Source organism: Macaca nemestrina, chromosome 3, assembly GCF_043159975.1.
Source record: "Macaca nemestrina isolate mMacNem1 chromosome 3, mMacNem.hap1, whole genome shotgun sequence".
NCBI classification, from domain to species: domain Eukaryota; kingdom Metazoa; phylum Chordata; class Mammalia; order Primates; family Cercopithecidae; genus Macaca; species Macaca nemestrina.
The window spans coordinates 51,159,546-51,182,076 of record NC_092127.1 but is presented as its reverse complement, the minus strand read 5'-3'; the positions used below and the strand labels follow the sequence as shown (position 1 = coordinate 51,182,076).

Here is a 22,531-nt window from a genome sequence, read left to right as displayed (position 1 = left end):
CAAGATTCTAAGGAATAGGATTATTCTGATATATTTGCAAGCCTTCAAAAGCCAGAAATAAAATGATAATTCTTTTAGATGCGTGATAAAAATATAAATGCTTGTTTTTTAGAAAAATAATTTGAATTATATTACGTAATAATGAATGTCAACTATAATTAATGAACAAATATAGCTGACAATTTGAACAATCTTATCCTTATAAGAGAAAACTACTATTACAAAATCTTTTATTAATAGGAAATTTTTGCTTTCACATTTGTTGTGTTTATTTTTTATGCTGTATTAGAACTTACTTTCAAATTACAAAAGCAATACATGATCATTTTAATATAGAATGACGTAAGTCATGTAAAGAAAAAAATAACAAATCTTATCTTATCTTATCCTAGCCTTCCTTTATTACCTTTAAAGTACCCAATATTTATAGCTTCACACATGTTCTTCCTAACTTTTTCCTATTTTAACACAAGCAGAAAAAAATAAATTCCTGAGAATTAGAATGTGGTGGTGTTGTTTTCACAAAATTGTGTTTTGTTTTGTTTTTTTTACTATACAAATTAGTCTTTGTCTTGCTTTTATTTTCCTCTTACTAATATCTTGTGCATATCAATATGATTACCAGATGCATGATATTCCTTAGATAAATATTTTAGTTTGTTTGCAAGTTTTGTCACAGAATACAATGCTGATTCACATATCACTTCATATACACTCTCACATATTTATGGTTTATGTCCTTAAGATAGATTTCCCAAAATATACTGCTATGTCAAAGGGAACAAATACTCTTAATTTTAGTAGATATTGTTGGATTGCATTCCAAAAACTGTGGCAATTTAACTTCTAAGAAAAATGCATGAAAATATTCATTCTTGCACCCTCTAAAAAACTGAATGTTTTCAGTCTTCTAAGTTTTGACTATCTTATGGGTGGAAATGAAATAATCATTGATCTTTCAATATGTAGTTATTTCAGATTAATATTTTTTGTACATTTATTTTCTGTTTGCATTTCTGTTTTTATTGGTGGCTTGCTTTGTCTTTTGTTCAATCTTGTACTAAATAACTTTTCCTTTTATTGTCTTCTTAACTTACAAGAGCTTTTTGTTTTTAGAGTTGATTACATTTATTCTACCATATGACTTGCAAATATTGTCTCACAAATGATCTTCTATATTTTAATGTTTTATGGTATCTTTTGCCATGTAGAAAATTTCAGTTTTTGTAGACTCAAATTTGTCAATTTTATATACTCATTTTTTACTTCTGAAGTACCATTTTTTATTAATAGAAAAATACTTATTAAGCACTGAATTGATCCTGCTAGCATTCTATTCATTTTTACTTCACTAAATTCAATACTAAAAGTGTTCTAAAACTTGCTTGTTTAAATACCAAATTTTCTTACATTATAGCTCAATGAAAATTCTTTTCAAAATACAGTACTTCTGCTTAAAATATTCTCAAATCATTTTTTAAATTGCATGCTTCTGTAAAATTTGAATTTTGAGAAGGTATATATATATATTTGTTCTTGTTGTTCTTTTCTTTTCTTTTTTCTTCCCTCCTCTCCTCTCTTCCCCTCTCCTCTCCTCTCCTTTTCTTTCCTTTTCTTTTGAGACAGAATCTTGCTGTGTTGCCCAGGCTGGAATGCAGTGGTGCAATCTTGGCTAACTGCCATTTCCACCTCCCAGGTTCAAGTAATTCTCATGCCTCAGTCTCTCGAGTAGCTAGGATTACAGATATGCACCACTACACCCAGCTAATTTTTGTATTTTTTAGTAGAGATGGGGTTTCCCCATGCTGGCCAGGCTGGTCTCAAACTCCTGGCCTCAAGTGATCAGCCTGCCTCGGCCTCCCCAAAGTGCTGGGATTATAGTCATGAGCAACCGCGCCTGGCCAATATATTTATATTTGATCGTTTATAGTTAATATTTACTGATGTTATAGTGGTCTTACTGGTTAATCCTTTCTTACAATGTTCAGAGTATTCTGTCATTATCAATATAAAATTTTTCACCTGAAAAAAGAGGAAATAAATTAATTACAGATAAATTAATAAGTAAATAAATAAATGTATGTAGGTCCATGTATTATTTTGCCTGCAAACAAATGAATACATACAGAGATAGGTTACTAGTCTAGGACCCAAGTAAATTAGCAGGCAAGGATAATATCATCTGCAATTTAACATGTGTAAAATTAAAGTTAAAGTAAATTGTATTATATTCTATGTATAGAAGATAAACCTCACAAGTAAACCCTCGCTATTAGAAATAAGTAAGATTTACAAGTAAATTGACAGGAAGTTCCTCAGAATTATCACATATTAGTTTGGCTATATGGAAGACATAGAAACCACCCAGTTGCCAAGTACACTGACTTGAATCAAGTGGCTTAGAGAGTAATTTACAAATTTGAATGGCATTATATAAGAGATATGAATATGCCACAATTCCAAAAACTATTACACGTTCCCATCCCATTCAATTGTATATTATCACTGAATGATCATTTTCTCTGTTCAGTAACCACGATCTGTTTACTAATTAAATAATAATTATAGAAAGAAGTCAATATAACAATACATTACAAAATTATCTACTAATTTTTTATGCATAATAATAATACATTATAGAATGTAATAATAATATTCAACACTTTATCATGTTGGATAAATGCAGGAATCATTGTAAGTGCTTTTAATTATTTAATTTATCACCCAAGCAAACCTTGAAGTAAAAACATTTATTATCCCCATTTCACAGATGAAGAAAGTGAAGTCTAAATAGGTTAAATTACATGCTTGACTTCACAAAAACTAGTGAGTTGCAGGTGTGAGGCTTGAATCCAGAAAATTTGATCCAGAGCCCATCTTAATTGTTATTCTATAGTACCTCAAAGTATACAGATAAATGGAAAAACAGCCTTTTCCAAAACATTGTCAATGTTTACTTTAATAGCTTTTAATATCAATCTATTACTGTTTCCTTGTTATTAAAACATCTGTGTGTTATACATTTATAATATAAAATTCTGCCTCATTTATAGATATTATTGTTACAAAAACACAGGTTCTGATTTCAGTAAAAGCATATCAGGTAATCTTAAGAACAGCTAGAAAATTTGGAGTTAACAATTTTTCTTTTAATCTATTGTGGATCTCAAAGAGCTAGCAAAGCAGTCACAAATTTTAGGGCAAGGGTCTAGAGGATAAGGAGAAAACCTAGGGTGGCTAAGACAGTTATAAATTTGACCAACGTTATATGAGAGATTTTGGGTTCATTTCAATCACATCATTCTGACGCACTATTACATCATTCTATCCTGTGCAGTTGAATAGAATGTGAGGGGTGAGCCTGGCATTTAGATCCTCTTTTCTCCTAGTGGAATCCACCTAAAAATGAAATAAATGTATTTAAACAATCTAAGATTGCTGGAATTTTTATCTACCTGCCAGATGCCAAGGCAAATCTTCTCTGAATAAAGATAATTTTATCTTAAGCCTCAAACTATTTCTACTAATCTTAAAAGCTAATATACAACACTCAATTATAAAGAAATAAACACATGAAGTGATAAATTAACTTGATCAAGAACAAAATAAGCAATAAATAGTAGAAACAGATCCTCAGAGAATGCAGGTAAGAAAAAGATAATTCAAAAGAAATATGCTGCCTAAGCTCAAAAAAACATAAACGACAGGATTAAGAATTTTGTCAGAAAACTGGACACTGTAAAAAAATTTAGGAACTCTAACTAAAAGGTACACTAGTCAAAAAAGAAAACTTAATGTGTAGATTCAACAGGAAATTAGACATGACTAAAGAACGAATTGGTAAACTAGAAGATAAGTGAGAAGAAAATAAGCAACCTAAAGCATGGAGGGACAAATGAATAGAACATATCGAAAAAAGTATAGAAGACATACAGGATATAGTAAAGAGGTAAAAGGGTCTATTATATGCGTAATTGGAGAAAAGAGAGATAATAGGGCATAAGTAATACTTGAAGAGACAATGGCCTAGAACTTTCACTGATTGTTTTAGTCATATATTGGGATACTATAAAACAGTGAAAATGAATGGCCTCCAGGTACGTCAGAACAACATGGGTTAATCTACATGTAATATTGAGGCAAGGAAGTCAAACACAAAGAGTACTATATGATTATGTTAACATAAAATGCAAACATAGACAAAATTATATTGCAATTTGAGAAGTCAGAACAGTGGTTATATCTTGGACAGAGGGAAAGAATACTGATTTGGTGGATCATGAGGCAGTCTTCCGAGTGTTGACAATCATCTATTTCTTGGTCTCGGCACTGAATACCCAGGCATATTTACTTCGTAATAATTCACATATTTTTTGTTTACTTTATTGTATATATGTTACATTTTACATAAAAGTTTAAAACAAAATAAAAATAATTATTATGTGTTAGTGGGAGAAAAATTATTAATTCAAGAAATAAAAAATATTTTTTCATTCTTTTTTCTTTTTTTTTTTTGAGACGGAGTCTAGCTCTGTCGCCCAGGCTGGAGTGCAGTGGCCGGATCTCAGCTCACTGCAAGCTCCACCTCCAGGGTTCCCGCCATTCTCCTGCCTCAGCCTCCCGAGTAGCTGGGACTACAGGCGCCCGCCACCTCGCCCGGCTAGATATTTTTTTGTATTTTTTAGTAGAGACGGGGTTTCACCATGTTAGCCAGGATGGTCTCGATCTCCTGACCTCGTGATCCGCCTGTCTCGGCCTCCCAAAGTGCTGGGATTACAGGCTTGAGCCACCGCGCCCGGCCTGTATTTTTTCATTCTTAAATCAAGAATTACATTTTAAGATTCATATTTTAAATATTTGATTATTGGCTGGGCATGGCGGCTCACACCTGTAATCCCAGCACTTTGGGAGGCCGAGGCAGGTGGATCACCTGAGGTCAGGAGTTCGAAACCAGCCTGGCTAACATGGTGAAACCCCGTCTCTATTAAAAATACAAAATTAGCCAGGCGTGGTGGCACATGCCTGTAATCCCAGCTACTTGGGAGACCGAGGCAGGAGAATTGCTTGAACCTGGGAGGTGGAGGTTGCAGTGCGCCAAGATCACACCGTCGCACTCCAGCCTGGGAAACAAGAGCAAAACTCTGTCTCAAAAACATAAAATAAATAAATATTTAATTATTAATAAGGCTATGGATTTTTCCAATTTTCTATTCTTTCTATAATTTCTATAATTTAGGACTTTCAAGATTTTATAAAATGGTCTAAAACACCTTACTTTAGAAAAAAGAAACTATGATGGTGCATATACAGTTTCTCTTCTACTTTCCATTTTTTCTGATTTCCAAAATAGTCAGATAGAATTTGTGAATAATAAAAGCTACATGTGAATGTCTTCACTTTTTCAGAATCATGACCCTCTTTTAAATGGTAATACATGCAAGAAAAAAACTTCTACCCACAATATTTACTCTAGTTTGGATATAAGGCAGCAAGTAACAAGAGGTGTTCATGTTAAATTATCTGATTAAGTCGAATCCTGATTGTTTGCTTGATATAGTATCCTTGTTGTATAATAATCTTTCTGATGATATCTGTGACCTTAAGTCATATTTGAATGAGGCTTGAAGAAAGTATATACAGTCAAAAACAGTTGAAACTATTTGATAATTTTCACAAGAAAATATCGGTATGCCAAATATAAGTAAATGCACGAAATTATCTTCACATTATTGGGTGTGAAGGCTAAAATCAAGGGGTCATTTCACTGTTTAACAAACTCTTGGGAACAGGACACTTAATCACTTATAATTGAAACTGTAAATAACTGTTGATTATATAAGACATGAATTACTCTGACACTTGCCGAGGGAGGTCTGAAAAAGCATTTATTCAATCAAGTATATGAAAAATAATACCTATCATCCTCAATAATAAATGGTGAAAATGCCAAGAGAAAAGTTATAAGAATTAATCTATATATCTCTGCATTCTTTAAAAATTTACTTTTCAGAAGCAAATCGATCCTCAAAAGAATTAGGAAAAACAAATAAATTCCGCTTTATAAATCAGTCATGGGTAGGATATCACCCACAATAACAAGAGACTTATAGAGGTCGCTCCTTTATTTAAAACAAGAGTTTATCCACATGCTATTGTTTCTCTACACATTTTACTGGGAGAATTGGAGGGATAGTTTCTATTCTCTGTACCATTTCTCTGGTTATACATGTACCAAATTATTTTTGAAAAATCAAATTTATTTGTGATTGGTTTCATAGAATAATAGTGTTTTCCTTATATCCTTGGCATTTTTGATTAGCCTCCATAGTTCTTTGAGTCACAGAAATTTCTTTTTCATGCTTGGTAATTAAATTATCATATTTGTTTTGACAATTTGAAAATATCTGTTTTAAAATAATGATGGATAAATACACTAAAAATGTACCTTTTATGTAATCTTATTCTTTTAAAGAAGGGTAACTTGCAAGAAAATGAAATTTAAATGTATATCACTCTAAGTTTTTTCATATAAATAAATCAATGAATGAGCAAGTGCTTAGACAGACAGTTGAACCTCTGTCAATGGGTTTATCACATCATCTTAAAATTGTTTATTTCTTTGTTCTTCTAGTGCATGTAAGCACTCCATACATAGGAGCAATATCTTATTTAAATCCCCAGGACCTTATACAATATGGTGCTCAGTAACAACTATTGAATGAAACTGAGCCTTAAAAAGTAGTCTTATTCCTAGAATGCCCCAAGGTTGAGGCAATATCTGCTGGATGTGTTTTTACTTAAAATGAAGATTGAAGAGATATAGAATGGCAATAGATAAGGCTATTGGGACAGGAACAGAAACAAATCTTTACTACATTCAGGCATAGACTATTACCAGACAGGTTAAACATTATATAGTTTCTATGAAAAACATTTTTATATTTTAAGAAAATATAAAAACTAAAGTGGAATTAAAAAGGAGGATCTGTCTGTAGTGTTCGGTAAATGTGGGTATTGACTAAACAGGAAAGAAACCACGACAGGGAGTAGCGGAGGAACAGGACTTCAAGGTATGTGTAAGTGGCCTGTCTACAGAAGTGGGAACCAGAGAGGGAAAAATGACTGAGTAATTATGAGTTTAGAGTGAAATGTCATCAGAATTCATGAGAGTAATAAACCAAGGGAAAATTTCCTTAGTCAAGGCATAATCTAGGAAAGGTATGTTGAGTTACTACTGCTGAGTGATGGTTATGGAACCTTAGGAGGTGCTCCTAGACCTTAAAGGAATTCCCTTTTAGATATTCCATTGGAAGCTCAGTGGCTTATTTCTGCCCTAAACCCCTTTCATCCTCACCTCCTCAATCTGTAGTTGTCCCAACATCCACAGATTCCTCTGCTATTTTACTTTCAAGTATTAGTGTTCTGGTTTTCCACCTAAAGTTGGACTCACATAAGGATATCTTTTCTTAGGATCCATTTCCAAGTATGTGCATCGAGCATTTGACTTATCCTGTAGGTCTAGGTAGACTCTAATTTAATCTGTTCTTCCACTTACAATCCCTGGTTAAAGCTCCAAGTGAGGTTTTGGCTGCACAAGCTGATGCTAAAAAAGTGCATTGAGTCTAAAAGTACCATGGTCAAGTGAGATTGGAAATTCTCATTCTACACATGCCCAATAATCTGTCTTTGGGGTAATTTCTTCCTAACCCACATTCTTTTCTCCATCAGCTCTGTGCCAATCCTACTCATAACATGCATATACATAATTGCATTTACCGTATGCTTTGTCTTGATTTTAAAAAGTAGTGGTGTTTTGTTTGCTTTAGGTATATACTTATTCTTTTACTCTTATATGAATAAATGTCACTAGATTTTAATAAATCAAATGTCAAAAAACTTTAGTACTCACCCATACTCTTTGACAAAATATATTTTGTGGAATGTTTCATCCTTTAAGAAATAATTTCTCATAAAACTAATATTTCTATCTGCATCTGTGAAAATAATCCAATTTTTCAGACTATTAAACTGTGAAACAAAATGTAATTATTTGATATTCAGCTCCTATTTTCTTAAAAACATATTATAATAAGAGAAATATTAATGCAAACAAGAGCAAGAGTGAGTCAAGATTTAATACATATTCTCACCTAATTTTAGAGTATTTATTGAGTATTTGTTATATATTTAGCATGATGCTAGGCATTATGGAGGCATGTGTATATTTGAATCCTCCTAATGTGTATAGTTACAGATGTTTGGTAGAGTAGATTATAAATTTATAGAAATAACTATAATAAAGGTAGGCCAATAAAGAGATAAGAGGACAGTTACTTATAAAACACAAAGACTTCCTTGATGACAAACAGGCATGAACATATATAGCCTATTTAAAAATAAATAAAAATGGCTGAGTGCAGTGGCTCATACTTGTAATTCTAGCACTTTGGAAGGCCAAGGCGGGATGCTACCTTGAGCCCAGAAGTTCAAGACCAATACCTGGGCAACAAAGGGAGACCTTTCTCTACAAAACAATTTTTAAAAATTATCTAGGTATAGTGGTACATACCTGTAGTCCCAGCTACTCAGAAGGCTGAGGAGGGAAGATCACTTGAGTCCAGAAGATAGACAGCAATGTACCCTGTGCTACTGTACTCCAGCCTGGGCAACAGAGCAAACCCTGCCTCAAAAATTAATTAATTAATTAATTAATTAATTAATTTAATTAAAGCAGCTGGTTAATATAAAAAATTTTAACCCCACTTGCAATCAACCAAATGGAAAATATGTTTAAATATACTGTTTTTTAATTGGCCAAAAAAATTTAAATTATGTCGTCCAATGGTATGATACAAAGCTATGCTGCAGAGCTGTACTGATAAATGCTTAAGGACTTGCTCTCTGGAGGGAAGTAAAACAACACCACCTCTTTGTAGTATTTGCTGATTTCTGCTTTATAAATACTTTCACCATGGCTGATTGCAAGCTACCAAATACACGTCACTAAACACTCAATTGGGAAGCTATTTATGATAGGCTTTCCTGAGCCAATCTGTGTAGACTCCAGCACACCTCTGATTGTGTGTACTCCTTGAAAAAACATGAATTAAGTAAATCTTTTGTAACACTGATTTGGCAATATGTTTCATTTGCCTTGAAACCATTTATGGCATTTTGACTCAGTAATCTTATTTCCAGAATCTATCCTAAATAACTTCAAATAATTTGTTAGCTTTACACAAATAGTTGTTTGCTGTCATATAATTATGATAGTGTTAATAATTAAATAGTAAGTAAGTATAACACATCTACAGTGTAATAGCCATCATTAAAAGCATGTTTATAAAAGGTATGAAATAACAGGGATGATGCTTTCTTTATACAATTGAATTTAAAAGGCAAGAAAAAGTGATCATGTGTGGTATGAACACAATTCCTTTTTAAAACCTGTACATAGAAAAAAGAAGTGATGATATATTGATAATAATGGGTTTTGGTGCAATTTTTTCATTACTTCATAACCCAGCACCTAGGAAATATTTGAAAAATATTTATCAATCTTGAATATTTTCTGCTACTTTTCTACATTTTCCAGATTTGTTCTAATATAAACTACTTCGATACGCATTAAAAAGAACTTTCATTGTGCTGGGTATGAGAGAAGTATAAAACCAGGGTTGCTGGCTTGAGAGGATTATGGGAAAATAAGATCTGAAACAAGTAGGAAATAACAAGTAGTGGAAGAAGAGAAAGAGTACAGAGGAAAGAAGGTATGCAAGATGATACTTAAGTTAGAATCGCATTTCCTTAACCACAAAACTTTTTTTAAGATTGAAAGGCTATATATAAGGACAGAAAATAAAAGAACTAGTTCATGGAGAAAAACAAAGTTCAAAGCAAGAGCCCCCATGATTTGTCAAGAGATTAATCTAAATCACATTAAGAGGTCTAGAGGTTGGCAAACTATAGCCAATGAAGCAAATTTATCCCATTGCCTATTTTTTTAAATAAAGCTTTTTGGAACACAACCATGTCCACAAATTTGTACACTGAGCAGTTGAGACAGAGAATATATGACCCACAAAGCCTATAATATGTACTATCTGACCCCCTACAGAAAAAGTTTGGCAACCCTCGATCTAGAAAAGAAAGTTCAAAATGTAAATATTCCACATTTTTAAACAAAATTCTGTGAAATTAGATCTATCTAATCATTAGAAAATATCTTCTGAAAAGTCAAAGTGTCTGACTTGACTTCTCTAATTTCCCCAGTCCTTTGTGTGAATGTGTGTGTGTGTGCACACGTGTGCTTAGTGGTAAATCCACTTAGAAAGTCAAGGCCACATACTGTTACATTAGAATTGGAAGATAGATATAAAATGCTCTAAACAAAATAGAGATTAATTACAAATTTGAATGCATTAACATTATATGAATGGCCAATTCAATAACTGATTATGTGAAAAATTAATTGCCTGCTGGAGTGGACAACCACACCCCACCACATATCCTCTCTCAGCCCACACAGGTGTTCCATGTCTCCTGGACTTCTCAAATGATTTGGCATTCATATGTCATGGCTTAAAAAGCCAGACACATGTTTTTAACATTCAATTATCTATTCATTCTACAAACATAATAAATGACAATTTTGCATTGAGAACTATATTAGTATTTAGGAATATAGTAAAGAAAGATGGTACTTGACCTCAAAAAGAATGTCTCTCCCCCACTCCCTCCGCCACCAATTTGTTATATGTTACAGGACTCATTCCAAAAAGTACACATTCCTAGGGCAATTAGTTTATGCCTCTATAATGAAATGGACGAATAAATAAAAATAGCTGCTGTTACAATTGATACTGAGAAAATGTGGTTTGGTTTGTAAAAGTATTTATCAGAGCCTTTTGCTTGTACCCAGAATTGCTCCCAGGATGGTGTGGGAAAAAGAGGTTGAGATTGAAAGGAGCAAATTTATTCTGCATAACTAAGTGTATTTAACTTTTGATTCTAACTGGTGACTTGGGAAGTTATTTCTAAAACTTGGGAATGGAGATGGAGGTGGATTTTGGTTAGTGTGAGGATGAACCCTGGCAGTGTGTTGGGGGTCTGGAACCAAAAGAAATACATCATGAGTGAGTAATTTCCATACGCATCCTGACCTAAGTGAGGAATTTCAAAATAACTTGGTACCCAAGTGTAGTTGGTGTCTATACTATAATGACCCTCCATTGTCTCTAAAGCCTGTTACCCAACACAATAGCCTCATATTTGTGCTTCTTTTGGAAAGGGAGACATGTCCACACTGGGGATAAAGCCCTGAGAACCAGGAAGAGACAGGCAGGAGTGGTGATAAGTGATCCAGGACTGACCCTGGAGTGAAAAATGCACTTGCTAGGTGATTGTCAGCACCACCAGGCAGGAATCACCATAAACAACAGAAATGGCACTGGACTCCTCAGATTGTGTGGGATGGAGCCTTGAGTTATTTTATTGGACACAAAAGAAGACTTGGAGACTTGGAAACTTTCAGCTTACTATTATAAACCTGATTTTTGTTTTATGTTATGCTTATTTACATCACATCAACCTCCTTCAGTGGGATGCAAGCAGAAGTCACATTTATCTTTACATTCCTCCTGTACCAAGCTTGGTGCATTATAGAGTAGGGGCTCATTAAATTAAGCAGAAAAAGAATTTCAAAATCAGAAAGAAGAGATGATCTTAGCTTCACCGTAGAAGCAATATAGAATTGACTGAGGGCTAAATAAACTACTTTTGTCTAGTTGGGTGTCCCCAACTAAAATAGTGTCTCTAGAGTTAAGACTGGAGAAGTTTGGGAAGTGTGAATGTTGGAGAGGAAAAGTTAGACAGGACTTTTCTGTAGCAAAACCTCAAGCTAAGAAAACAAAGGTTTTTAAGAAGGGGAATATATTTACCTGTTAGGTAAAGAGAAAAAGGTGTCCCTAATGTAAACTTGATTTATTCTGAGGATCACACACAATATGGGCCAGAAATTTCTGAATATAGCAATACAATAAAAAACACTAAAAACAGATTTTTTTCAGTTTATTAAAAGCATATGCTCATGTTCAACCTTGTGGGATTCTGATATCCTTGGTCTGGGTGAAAGACTAAAATCTATATTTTTATTGTATTTCCCACAACCCATTAAAATTCTAGAGGAAATTTCCTACTCCTCTTGGTCTTTTTAACTTGAGGTCTGGCATGTTTACTGAATTAATTAACAATGTGTTCACCATGCAAAATTGCTCTCTTGCCTTCATAAATTAGAAATTTGTCAATAAAAATACTTTAATGCAACCTATTTCTCACGTTGTTTTGCTTTAAATGAATTCTCATAATACCAGTATTATATATATTGAATACACTTCTCATTCTGCTTGATAAGTAGAAACTTAGAGAATGGCTAAAATAAGGTTGTTGGCTAGGAAAAATACATAGCAAAAAAAGAAAAAGAAAAAGACAAAAGAGTACTGAATAAACACGTTTTTATTATGTTATCAATGACCAAGATGATATTGAAAGCACATATAACAGAAAATATTATTTTCGTGCTTCGGATTTCCAATCTACAGTCATGTTCTTGCACTTACTTTGAATAGTATGATAGATGGATGGATGGATAGACAGATAGATAGATAGATAGATAGATAGATAGATAGATAGATAGATAGATAGATAGACAGACAGACACACGGATTCATAGATGAGAAGAGATAGATAATAGTTTGATAATAGATAGATATATAAACATAGAGAGATGGCTAGAGATAAAGTTGGAGATTTTTTTAAAAGTAAGAAATCTTGGAATTTAAGAAATGCCACACAAAAGTACAAAAGAGAAAGGGAAATAAAGATTTCTTTCAATGTAAAGTTTTTATTTGCTGTTTTACCTTAAAAATAATAATGTCAATTTCTGTCACACTGTCATGTGATTATACAATGAAGTTGGTTTCAGTATTGTCATTCATCTGTTCTAATTTCAGGTATCAGATGTATTAAGCAGTTCAAACTGAGAGTGTAACAGTACCTTTTTAAAACCGTATTATAGATTCAGGGGGTACATGTGCAGATTTGTTACATGGGTAGAGTTTGGGCTTCTAGTGAGCCCATCACTCAAATAATGAGCCTAGTACACAATAGGTAGTTTTTCAACTATCATCCCCCTCCTTCAATTCATTCCCCCTTTTGGAGTTCCCATTGACTATTATTTCCATCTTTATGATCATGTGTACCCATTATTTAGCAGCCACTTACAAGTGAGAACATGTGGTATTTGATTTTCTGAGTTATTTCACTTAGGATAATGGTCTCCAGTCCACTCATGTTATTGCAAAGGACATGATTTCATTCTTTTTTAAGTACTCCATGGTGTGTATGTACCACATTTTCTTTATCCAATCCACCATTGATGGGTGCATAGGTTGACTCCATAACTTTGCTATTGTGAATAGTGCTGTGATAAACATATGAGTTTAAGAGTCTTCTAGATAACAAAAAAAATATTTTCTTTTAGGTGGATGTCTAGTAGTCAGATTGCTGGGTCAAATGGTAGTTCTGTTTTTAGTTCTTTGAGAAATCACCATACTGTTTTCCAAAAGAGTTGAACCATTTTGCATTCCCACCAACAGTATATAAGCGTTCCCTTTTCTAGTCATTGTTGCCAACGTCTGTTTTTTTTTTGACTTTTTAATAATAGCCATTCTGACTGGTGTGAAATGGTATTTCACTGTGGTTTTAACTTGCATTTCCCTGATGATTAGTGATGCTGAACTGTTTTCCATTTTGTTGGCAACCTGTATGCCTTCTTTTGAGAAGTGTTTGTTCATGTCCTTTGCCCACTTTTTAACAGAGTTATCTGTTTTCATCTTGTTGATTGGTAACAGTACACTTCCAAAGACAGTAAAGAAGACATAAAAATTATTGCAAAGCTCCTTTTCTTATAGGACGTAGCACAGAAGTTTGGAGTCCACTCGCTACTTACAAATGTTGTGATGTAAGGGTGCCAATGATTTGAAACTATCAAGGGGGAGAAAAAATCCATCCCTCCCCCTTCTCCCATTGAAAGAGCACAATCCTAGGATAGCTGTGCTGACACTACCCCAAAGCTTTCAAAATTATTCATATATCATCATCTTGTTTCCTTATAAGTTGTACACTCTTAGTTTTCATACACACACACACACACACACACACACACACACACACTTCTGGTTCTAGAAAAAGAACGTTTTTCATAACTGTAGTTTGCTTTCCATGAAAACTACTATAAAATCAAAGGTATATTTTGCAACTGATGGCATATCAAACTTGAGAACATATTGCATTTATGCCCCCGAGTTTTAGTTTATGCTGTAAGCCTAGCTCTAGAGAGAAAGGAAGTTCTGTGGAAGTCAAGAAAAGAACTAGGGGAAAGAGCGAGATCGAGATTATGTCTGCTGTGCACTTACACCAGGTGCCATTAATTTAGCAAGTTATTAGACAATCCGAAGGTCACAGCTCTTCCATTACTTCTTGCAGTTCCCACACAGTCAAAAGAATACTGCCCTGTCCTTGCTAGATAATGAAAACCACTAAGATCAGAAAAGTATTAAGTTGAAAGAAGATAATTCAGACAGTTCTAATTACCAAAATAGGCCCTGTATTCCCATTTTCCCAGAGAAAGAGGATAAGTACTTTCTAAGGGTGCTAGAGCCTGCTCTTGTGGACTCACTAGAGCTGATTAATAAATGTTCAGGAATTTTGTGAGCCAGGCATTACATTGTCGGTCATTTGTAATTGGCCATAGTGGGAGTATGCACACAACAGAAAGCAGGGAATGCTACAAATCAGGGCCTTTTGTTCCCCCTGAGGGCCTATTTATTTACCCAGCACATGCAAAAATATATTATAGTAGAATGTTTACATTTTAAAAAGATGTAAAAATAACTATTCTATTGAAAAACGTTTACTTTTAGGCAACTGTTTCTCTTTTTCAAAATTCATAAACCTGTGTCTTCATTTTTAGAAATGATCTAGAAAACACAAGCAACTTTATTAATGAGAAAGTATTAATTATCTTTAAAGTAACATTTTGGATTAAAAAATAAATTGACCTAATTTTAACCTAGCCCAATCCACCCAACGTCATTTGAAAATATTTGCTTTTCAGTATTTCTAGGGACACATAGGGTGTTCTTTCCCTAAACCAAACTACTGACCTAAATTTAAAATTAAATTACACACACACACACACACACCACACACACACACACAGGTGTGCATGAAGACACTGAAGAAGGCCACATTGTTCCAATCCAAATACAGTGATTATTATCCACAAAGAAGACACCCCTTGGGGTGTCTGAAATTTACAGGGAAGACAGCTGAGCTCCCAGCAGGCATAACCCATCTGAAGATGTCTTCCTACAAATACCACAGGTACAAAACAATATTGCCTCACTGTTGAAATCTGACTGCCTGCTGCAGTGAAAACACAGGCCTCTGTGAACACTGAATTGAGGATAAAGGACAAAATGTTTAAGTTTATTATACTTTTTATATGTAGATGTCTTGAGACAAAATTACAAAGATTTTTTAAAACAAAAATATTTTAAAGCATTGAATTGAGTCCAAATATAGAAATAAATAGGTCATGAATATCACAGTTTACTTTTATAATTTTTATAAATATTAAAGAATACATATCTTGGGAACATAATGATCTTCATGCAATCATTTCTCATATTAATAATTAACTTGATCTCAGTTAATCTGGTATGGCAAGTCAATCTATGCACTGTATCAGGAGAAGAAGACTATAGCCAACAATACAAGATAAATGGAATATACACTTAGTGTATGTTCTATAGGGGGGAAAAGCCTTTTTAAAGCTTAACACTCTTTTTTTGAGACGGAGTCTTGTACTGTCACCTGGGTTGGAGTGCAGTGGTATGCTCTCGGCTCACTGCGACCTCCGCCTCCTGGGTTCAAACGATTCTCCTGCCTCAGCCTCCTGTAGCTGGGATAACCAGTGACCGCCACCATACTCAGCTATTTTTTTTTTTTTTTTTTGTATTTTTAGTAGAAACGGGATTTCACTATGTTGGCCAGGCTGATCTCAAACTCCTGACCTCGTGAGTCGCCCGACTTAGCCTCCCAAAGTGCTGGGATTACAGGCGTGAGCCACCGTGCCCAGCCAAGTTTAAGACTCTTGAATCAAATATTAGTAGCACCTTTAAGCAAAATTGTTTTGCTAAAGCATAAGCAATGAGAATGCTTGCCCCCCAGGAACTCAAATATATTTCAATACACTTATTTTGTTATTTATTTATAGAAATAAATGACGGCACTGAAGGTAAAAGTAACTGTGGATAATATATCTCTATTTCAGTTTTCCTTTTAACTATGAATTACTTTTAAACGATGAATATATTTAACTCAATTTTAGTTTGGTCATGAATAGTAAATATGCATATCTGAAAGTCTGCTCTAATATATATTCATTTCTTTGCTGTTCCTTAAATACTTGGATTATTCTCCCGTCTCAGGGCGCTTGCATCTACGATTTTCTCTGTCTGGAATGTTCTCTCAGACATCAGGATGGTTTCTTCCCTCACTTCCCCTATGCCTTTTCTTAAGTATCACACTGTTAGTAGGTCCTTCCAATGTGAAAGAGCAAATGACGCTTGCTTCCTCCATCCACATTTCATATCTCTCTTATCATTTCTCCACAGCACTTACTACCAACATACACACACTCACACACACATATATACTTTTAGTATTTTATACATACAGACATATATATATGCTTTTTAAAATTTTATATATATATAAAATTATATATATATATATGCTTTTTAAAATTCCATTGTCATAAATGCAGGATTATGAGCTGTTTTATTCGCCACTAAATCTTAAGCAACTAAAGTGATGCCCACATGTAGTGATAGCTCAGTTAATGAATCTTAATAGGGTCAGAAGGAACTCGAATGTTCTCTGATAGCTTCAGCATTACTTAATGGCAAAATCACAACCATAACCAGAATTAGTACCAAAAAATTCTTGTGTTTAAATACAGTAAACATGATTTCTTCACAATCCTGTTATGGAATCTATATAACTGTATCATTCTATATAAAGAAAAAAGGGTTGTTATAGTACTAAAGGAAAGCCATTAACAATTTTATTCCCCAAAGAATGCAAACTATAAGAGAACAAAAAACTCTATGACCAAAATTTTACCAAGGTGGAGAAAGTAAATAGGTAAATCAATAGAATGCTATAAATATTAAATTTATTTTTATATTAGCGAAGAAATTATTTTACAAGTGAAAATTATGCACCAATTTATAGTTTGAGACTCCATAATTTAAAGGCAGATCACCTATATTATATATGTAGCCCACAGTAATCATTGAGAATTTTTGCTTCTCACAGACTTGAACTTCTGAATTGGATAATAAACATTACTATGAGATAAGAATAATCACGATTACCAGAACACTCTGTATGTTCCAGGAGCTGTGCTTGCACTGGCTACTGTCCCAAAACAATTCTACAAAGTAGGTATTACTTTCCCATTTTTATAGATTAAAAAAAAGAGAGCTACTAGAATTTTTGTGCTGAATTAATATTGATGTTATCAGAGGGCATTTGGGTTCCTTCTGACCTTGTGGTTACATTAATTCATTTAAGGTTTATTAATTGAGAGACCATTACATGCAGACATTGCTTAGGGACTTAGCAATGAATAAAACAGATAATGATCCTGATACAAATAAGTGATTGAATAAATAAACAAATGGGTGGAGAAGTGCCAAATATCCTTTACAGAAAAATTCTGAATTATCTATGTAAATATTCCCTCTAAGGATTTGAATCTTAACTCTTATTTATTGATTGTAGACTAAGTGTATTGGCTTATTGATTTGCTTCTAAGGACTAGAGTGTGGAAAGTGAAGAGAGGAGAAAGAGTAACTTTACAGTGGAGAAACCTGGCAACACTAACTCAGCTAGGTGATCAAGGTCAACATTATTAGTGATGTCATGCCAATAACAAGTGCGCTTGACATGGTGAGATGAGAATGGCATCTCACCTTTGTGATCTTCCTCCTCAAAATACATAACCCTGGTCTAATTATGAGAAAAGCTTCAGGTAAGTCCAAATCGAAGGATAGTGTACAAAATACCTGTCCGGTACTCAACACTGTCAAGGTCACCAAAAACAAGGAAAGCCAGAGAAACTGTCACACAGGAAACAAAGGAGATTTGACAGCTAAATGTCCTGTGGAATGCTGGATCGGATCCTTAAACAGAAAAAATGGCATTGGGGAATAATTAGGAAAGTCTAAATAAAGTATAAAGTTGAGTTAATAATAATGTATGTTTAGTTATAAAAATGCACCATAGTAATATGAAATATTAACACTAGGAGAAACTGGGAAAGGAGTGGACAGGAACTCTCTGTACTATCTAGCAACTTCTCTGCGATTCTAAAACTATTTAAAAATAAATTCTTTTAAAAAATATATACTTCACACACACACACACACACACACACACACGTTCAGCCTCTTAAACAAACATGCAAAGAGGACATGCTCCCATTTCTGACCAAGCACATTTACTACTCTCCTAACAAAAAAATGAGTCAAAATGGACCCCAAGATATTCAAACTGGAACCACCATGGAGGACAGTGTTTCACCTTGGATGAGTGAGGATGGCTTTACTGGCTAAGCATAAGAGAGAGACTGTAGAGTATAATTACCTGGATGAAAGATTTTGGTTTTTCTAATGTCAGGATGGATGGGAGCTTCAAAATCTCAGCTTAACATTAGAACGTCAGGGAAGCTTTCTTGTGCATGAGAAAAGGCTCATTAAGAATTTCTGTTACTGGAGGTGAAAATCAGAAGGGGTTACTTTGGAGATATTGGGAGTAGTCTACAAAATAGGCCAGCTATGGGAGCAGTAAACCACAGGAAAACAATTGCCAGAGATGCCTTTAGGGTGCAGGGGCAGAAAAGCTTATCTGCTCAGTGGAATGTGATTGAGTCATCTCAGGGACTGATTCCTGACTGTGGAGACCAAGGCACCAAAGGCTCTGGTCTCCAAAGTGCCATAGGAACATTGTAGGCCTCAGGTTTAAGGGATTTTGCTGTTGTAATTAAACATCAAAAAACGTATGAAGAATGTTTGCTAGTTAGATTATGTTTTTCCCTTTATGGAACAAACCAGTGAACTTTTATCACCTCATAATATAAATTTGCAGTCTATGTTCCTGAAAACTTGAATGTAAAGATTCAGATATAATTCTCAATTTGAGAGAAGCCCAAACATAGAAATGGGTTATACAAAGCAGTATTATAAAGAGTAAATTCAATTTTTGCCTTGATTATTTTGTGTCTCTTGTCATGTCTACACTGATCAAAAGAAGTGGAATTTTTTTTTTCTTTTTGCTTCCAAAATGAAATTTGTCCTTCTGAAAAAGAGACACACACTTCAGGCAAAATAAAAATATGTACCTTTCTTTTGGGCACTGGCCATTTACTGCTCTTACATATGATTGCTTTTCTCAGGTGTAATAATTTATTGCCTATTAGTTCACTATTGTGCAGGATCACTTTTCTCCCTTTGGTTGCATGAGTAACTCCATTAGTGGTAATGAACTGTGTCATGGGTAATCACGCCATTAAGACCTATCTACCTTAAACCCCAAAGCTTGAAACCCTCTCAGCTCTCAGTCCGGCAAAGAGAAAAAGCAATAACCTGCAAAGGTAGAGACCTGAGAACCTCTGGAGATATTAAGTTTAAGCTTAATAGTGAGTCATTAATAAATAAGATGCAGTATAATTATCAATACGAAGCACATTTAATAATTAATACCTTGCAAACAAAAAAAGAAATGAAATACCGAGTGAAATTAGACAGAGGTTATATTCAGTTCCCCTTGACAATCCTGACTTGAAGGAGAATTCACAAACTGTTAAAATTATGAAAGAGCCATTTCCCCAAAGCTCAAGAAGTGAAGCCACTTAGTAAATAGGATTCTTAACACTCATCTTTCTGCGCTCTTACAAACTTTACCCATACTTGATTCTAAAAGTACAACTCCTCCCACATAATTACAACTTTTCGTCTTTCAATTAAATATAAAAATGTTTGGGTGTATGTGTGTAATTAATAAAAACAAGTGGCAAATGTAGCTGAAACACAGCCTCTTTCATCTCTCATTTTTATGACATGGGAGTCTCAGAATGGAATTTGCTGGCAGTAACTTCAGTTTCTACTCACTATCCCAATTTTTGATAACCTATAGTTTGTGAGTAAGGGAAGATAACTAATATTTATTGAGTATTCACCAAAATAGATTAATTTTGCATTGGTTATCTCATGTAATTATCTAAACAAGCACATGTAATTAAGCTTATTAACCTCAATTTTAGACCAGAAATTTGAGGCTAAGAGAGGCAAAATCACTTTCCCCAAGATTACAAGTAGTAGATTGACAATTTCATTACTGACCTTTCTGATCGTTAAGCTTATAGTTTTTCAATTCTGTTCCTAAATATATCTTTAAATAAGATATGAAAGTCTTCTTATTGCTTTGCAAATGATCATATCAAAGCAATGATGTGTTTGTTTATATAACACTTCAATCAATCACCTATATTATTTAGCAGTTTGTCAACAGGCGGGAAACCAAGGGATAATAGCATTTCCCAAGTCACTGATTTGAAAGAAAATCCAGTCATTGCCCTGCATTAGTGGCCAGTCAAATCTGTGATGAAAGGAAAGAATCAGGCTTTCACCATCATCAGTTCATAAACTTGGCCACATCACCAGCCTTCCCCACTGCATTAACCACTCAGCTCTCCTGAGAGGCTGAAAGAGAGAGTTCTAATTTCTTTCTATCACTTTCAGCCTAGCATGAGCAATTCTAGCCTTCATCATGAAATATGTTCACTTTAGGCTAAACAAAACCAGAGAGGTAACTCGGTATGTTTTAGAGTTCCCAACTGCACGGGGTTGTTTTGGTTTTTGTTTTTTGTTTTTCAATTCTCTTCTACTAGAAGACCAACTGCTTATAAGGATACGAGATTTTCTTAGGAATGGAATGTTTGTTTAGTCATGATGAAGCCACACTTTAACCATCTATGCTCCCAGTGACCCCAATCTTACTTTCTCTACCAAGTGTTTTCCAGCATGCTGTGAACAGTTAGTTGTTCCATACTTTTAAAATTGAATGCCTGAGTTTATGTTTGTATTTCAGATTCTGTTCAAAATACTCCTCAATTCTATTGACATTCTTTAAATTTTACAACCAAATCTGACTAAAAAACACACCTTTAAGGTAATGATGATAATAATTATGATAAAAATAGAGCAACTGCTGTCATAAAATAGTTTCTTACTTAACAAGTTTTAACAATTAATAAGTGTTAGAAAAATGACAGAATGCTTACTATCATTAGTGATTTCTTTCTCACTGAATTGAACAATACAAAGAAGCCTTAAGGTTTCAGAAATTCCCCTTCCTCAAAGGTCAGACAGGCAGGTAGCCTCATCCACTATGACCTAAAGGAAAATGAAAGAGAAACAAAATTGCCATGGGAAATATGAACTTGGTATAAACTTGTCAAAAAGAATTCATCTATCCAAACAGAATTAAATTAGGATCCCCCATATATGTAGTCTCTCATAATAACAGCTGCAAAATATCACATTCAGCTAATTTCAGGAAATGGCCTCCCTGCTCTTTGGTACTTATCTGAATTCTAGTCGTCTTTCAAAGCTTGTATCATTGCATTTTCCTCCTGAAGCCATTGGTTCTTACTCTGTTCCTTTCTCCATTTTGAGCTATTTTATATCTAGGATTGTACCACAGAAATAAACATGTAACACAAACTTATTTTACATTGTAAGGCAGATAATTTCATGTGTCATTCTCATCTCTTGCCCAAGAAGCTGAGCCTTTTGAATGCAGAAATGTCTCCTTCCTATATTTCCTCACTGCAACTAGCAATGAGCTAGGCACATGTATTATACTCAATAAATGCCCATAAACTAACTACTGGGTGAATATTAAATAATCATCTGATGTCATTGTGTGTTCCACTTGGAGCATGTTTCATTATTTGTTATTCTCTTAGAGTGTTTTATTTCCTTTTACTTTATGTTCTGATTTATATTTCTGAACCTCATATGCAAATGCTCTTTCCTTTCTTCTTGATCAATCCAAAAGCAACATTTCATTAAAATCCATCCTTAAATCCAGCTTCTTCCAGGAAGGCTCTGTGATACACCTGTGTGTAGTGCTTTCCCCTCCCACAGTCATGATTTCAATGATGCTAGCATGTTCTTAAACATCATTGCCTCACACTATTCTTCAGTGTTTTCTACCACAATTTTTTTTTTTTTTTTTTTTTTTTTTTGAGAAGAGTCTCGCTCTGTTGTCCAGGTTGGAGTGCAGTGGCGCAATCCTGGCTCACTGCAACATCTGCCCCCCAGGTTCAAGCGATTCT

The 22,531-nt window shown here is 34.1% G+C and overlaps 1 protein-coding gene across 12 annotated transcripts in view; it reads right to left on the bottom strand.

Annotated features, from left to right (window-relative positions):
• LOC105493253 (solute carrier family 7 member 11) overlaps window positions 1-22,531 on the bottom strand; it is a 788,950-nt gene that overhangs the window by 118,968 nt on the left and 647,451 nt on the right. For 8 of the 12 annotated variants that reach the window (XM_071093030.1, XM_071093024.1, XM_071093029.1 and 5 more), the window contains 3 exons: window positions 21,473-21,877; window positions 8,570-8,684; window positions 7,910-7,994 (listed from right to left, as the gene is read on the bottom strand). The gene's annotated coding sequence lies outside the window, so the exon portion shown is untranslated. The remainder of the gene's footprint in view (window positions 1-7,909; window positions 7,995-8,569; window positions 8,685-21,472; window positions 21,878-22,531) is intronic. The other 4 variants (XM_071093026.1, XM_071093028.1, XM_071093032.1 and 1 more) reach the window with 2 other exon arrangements.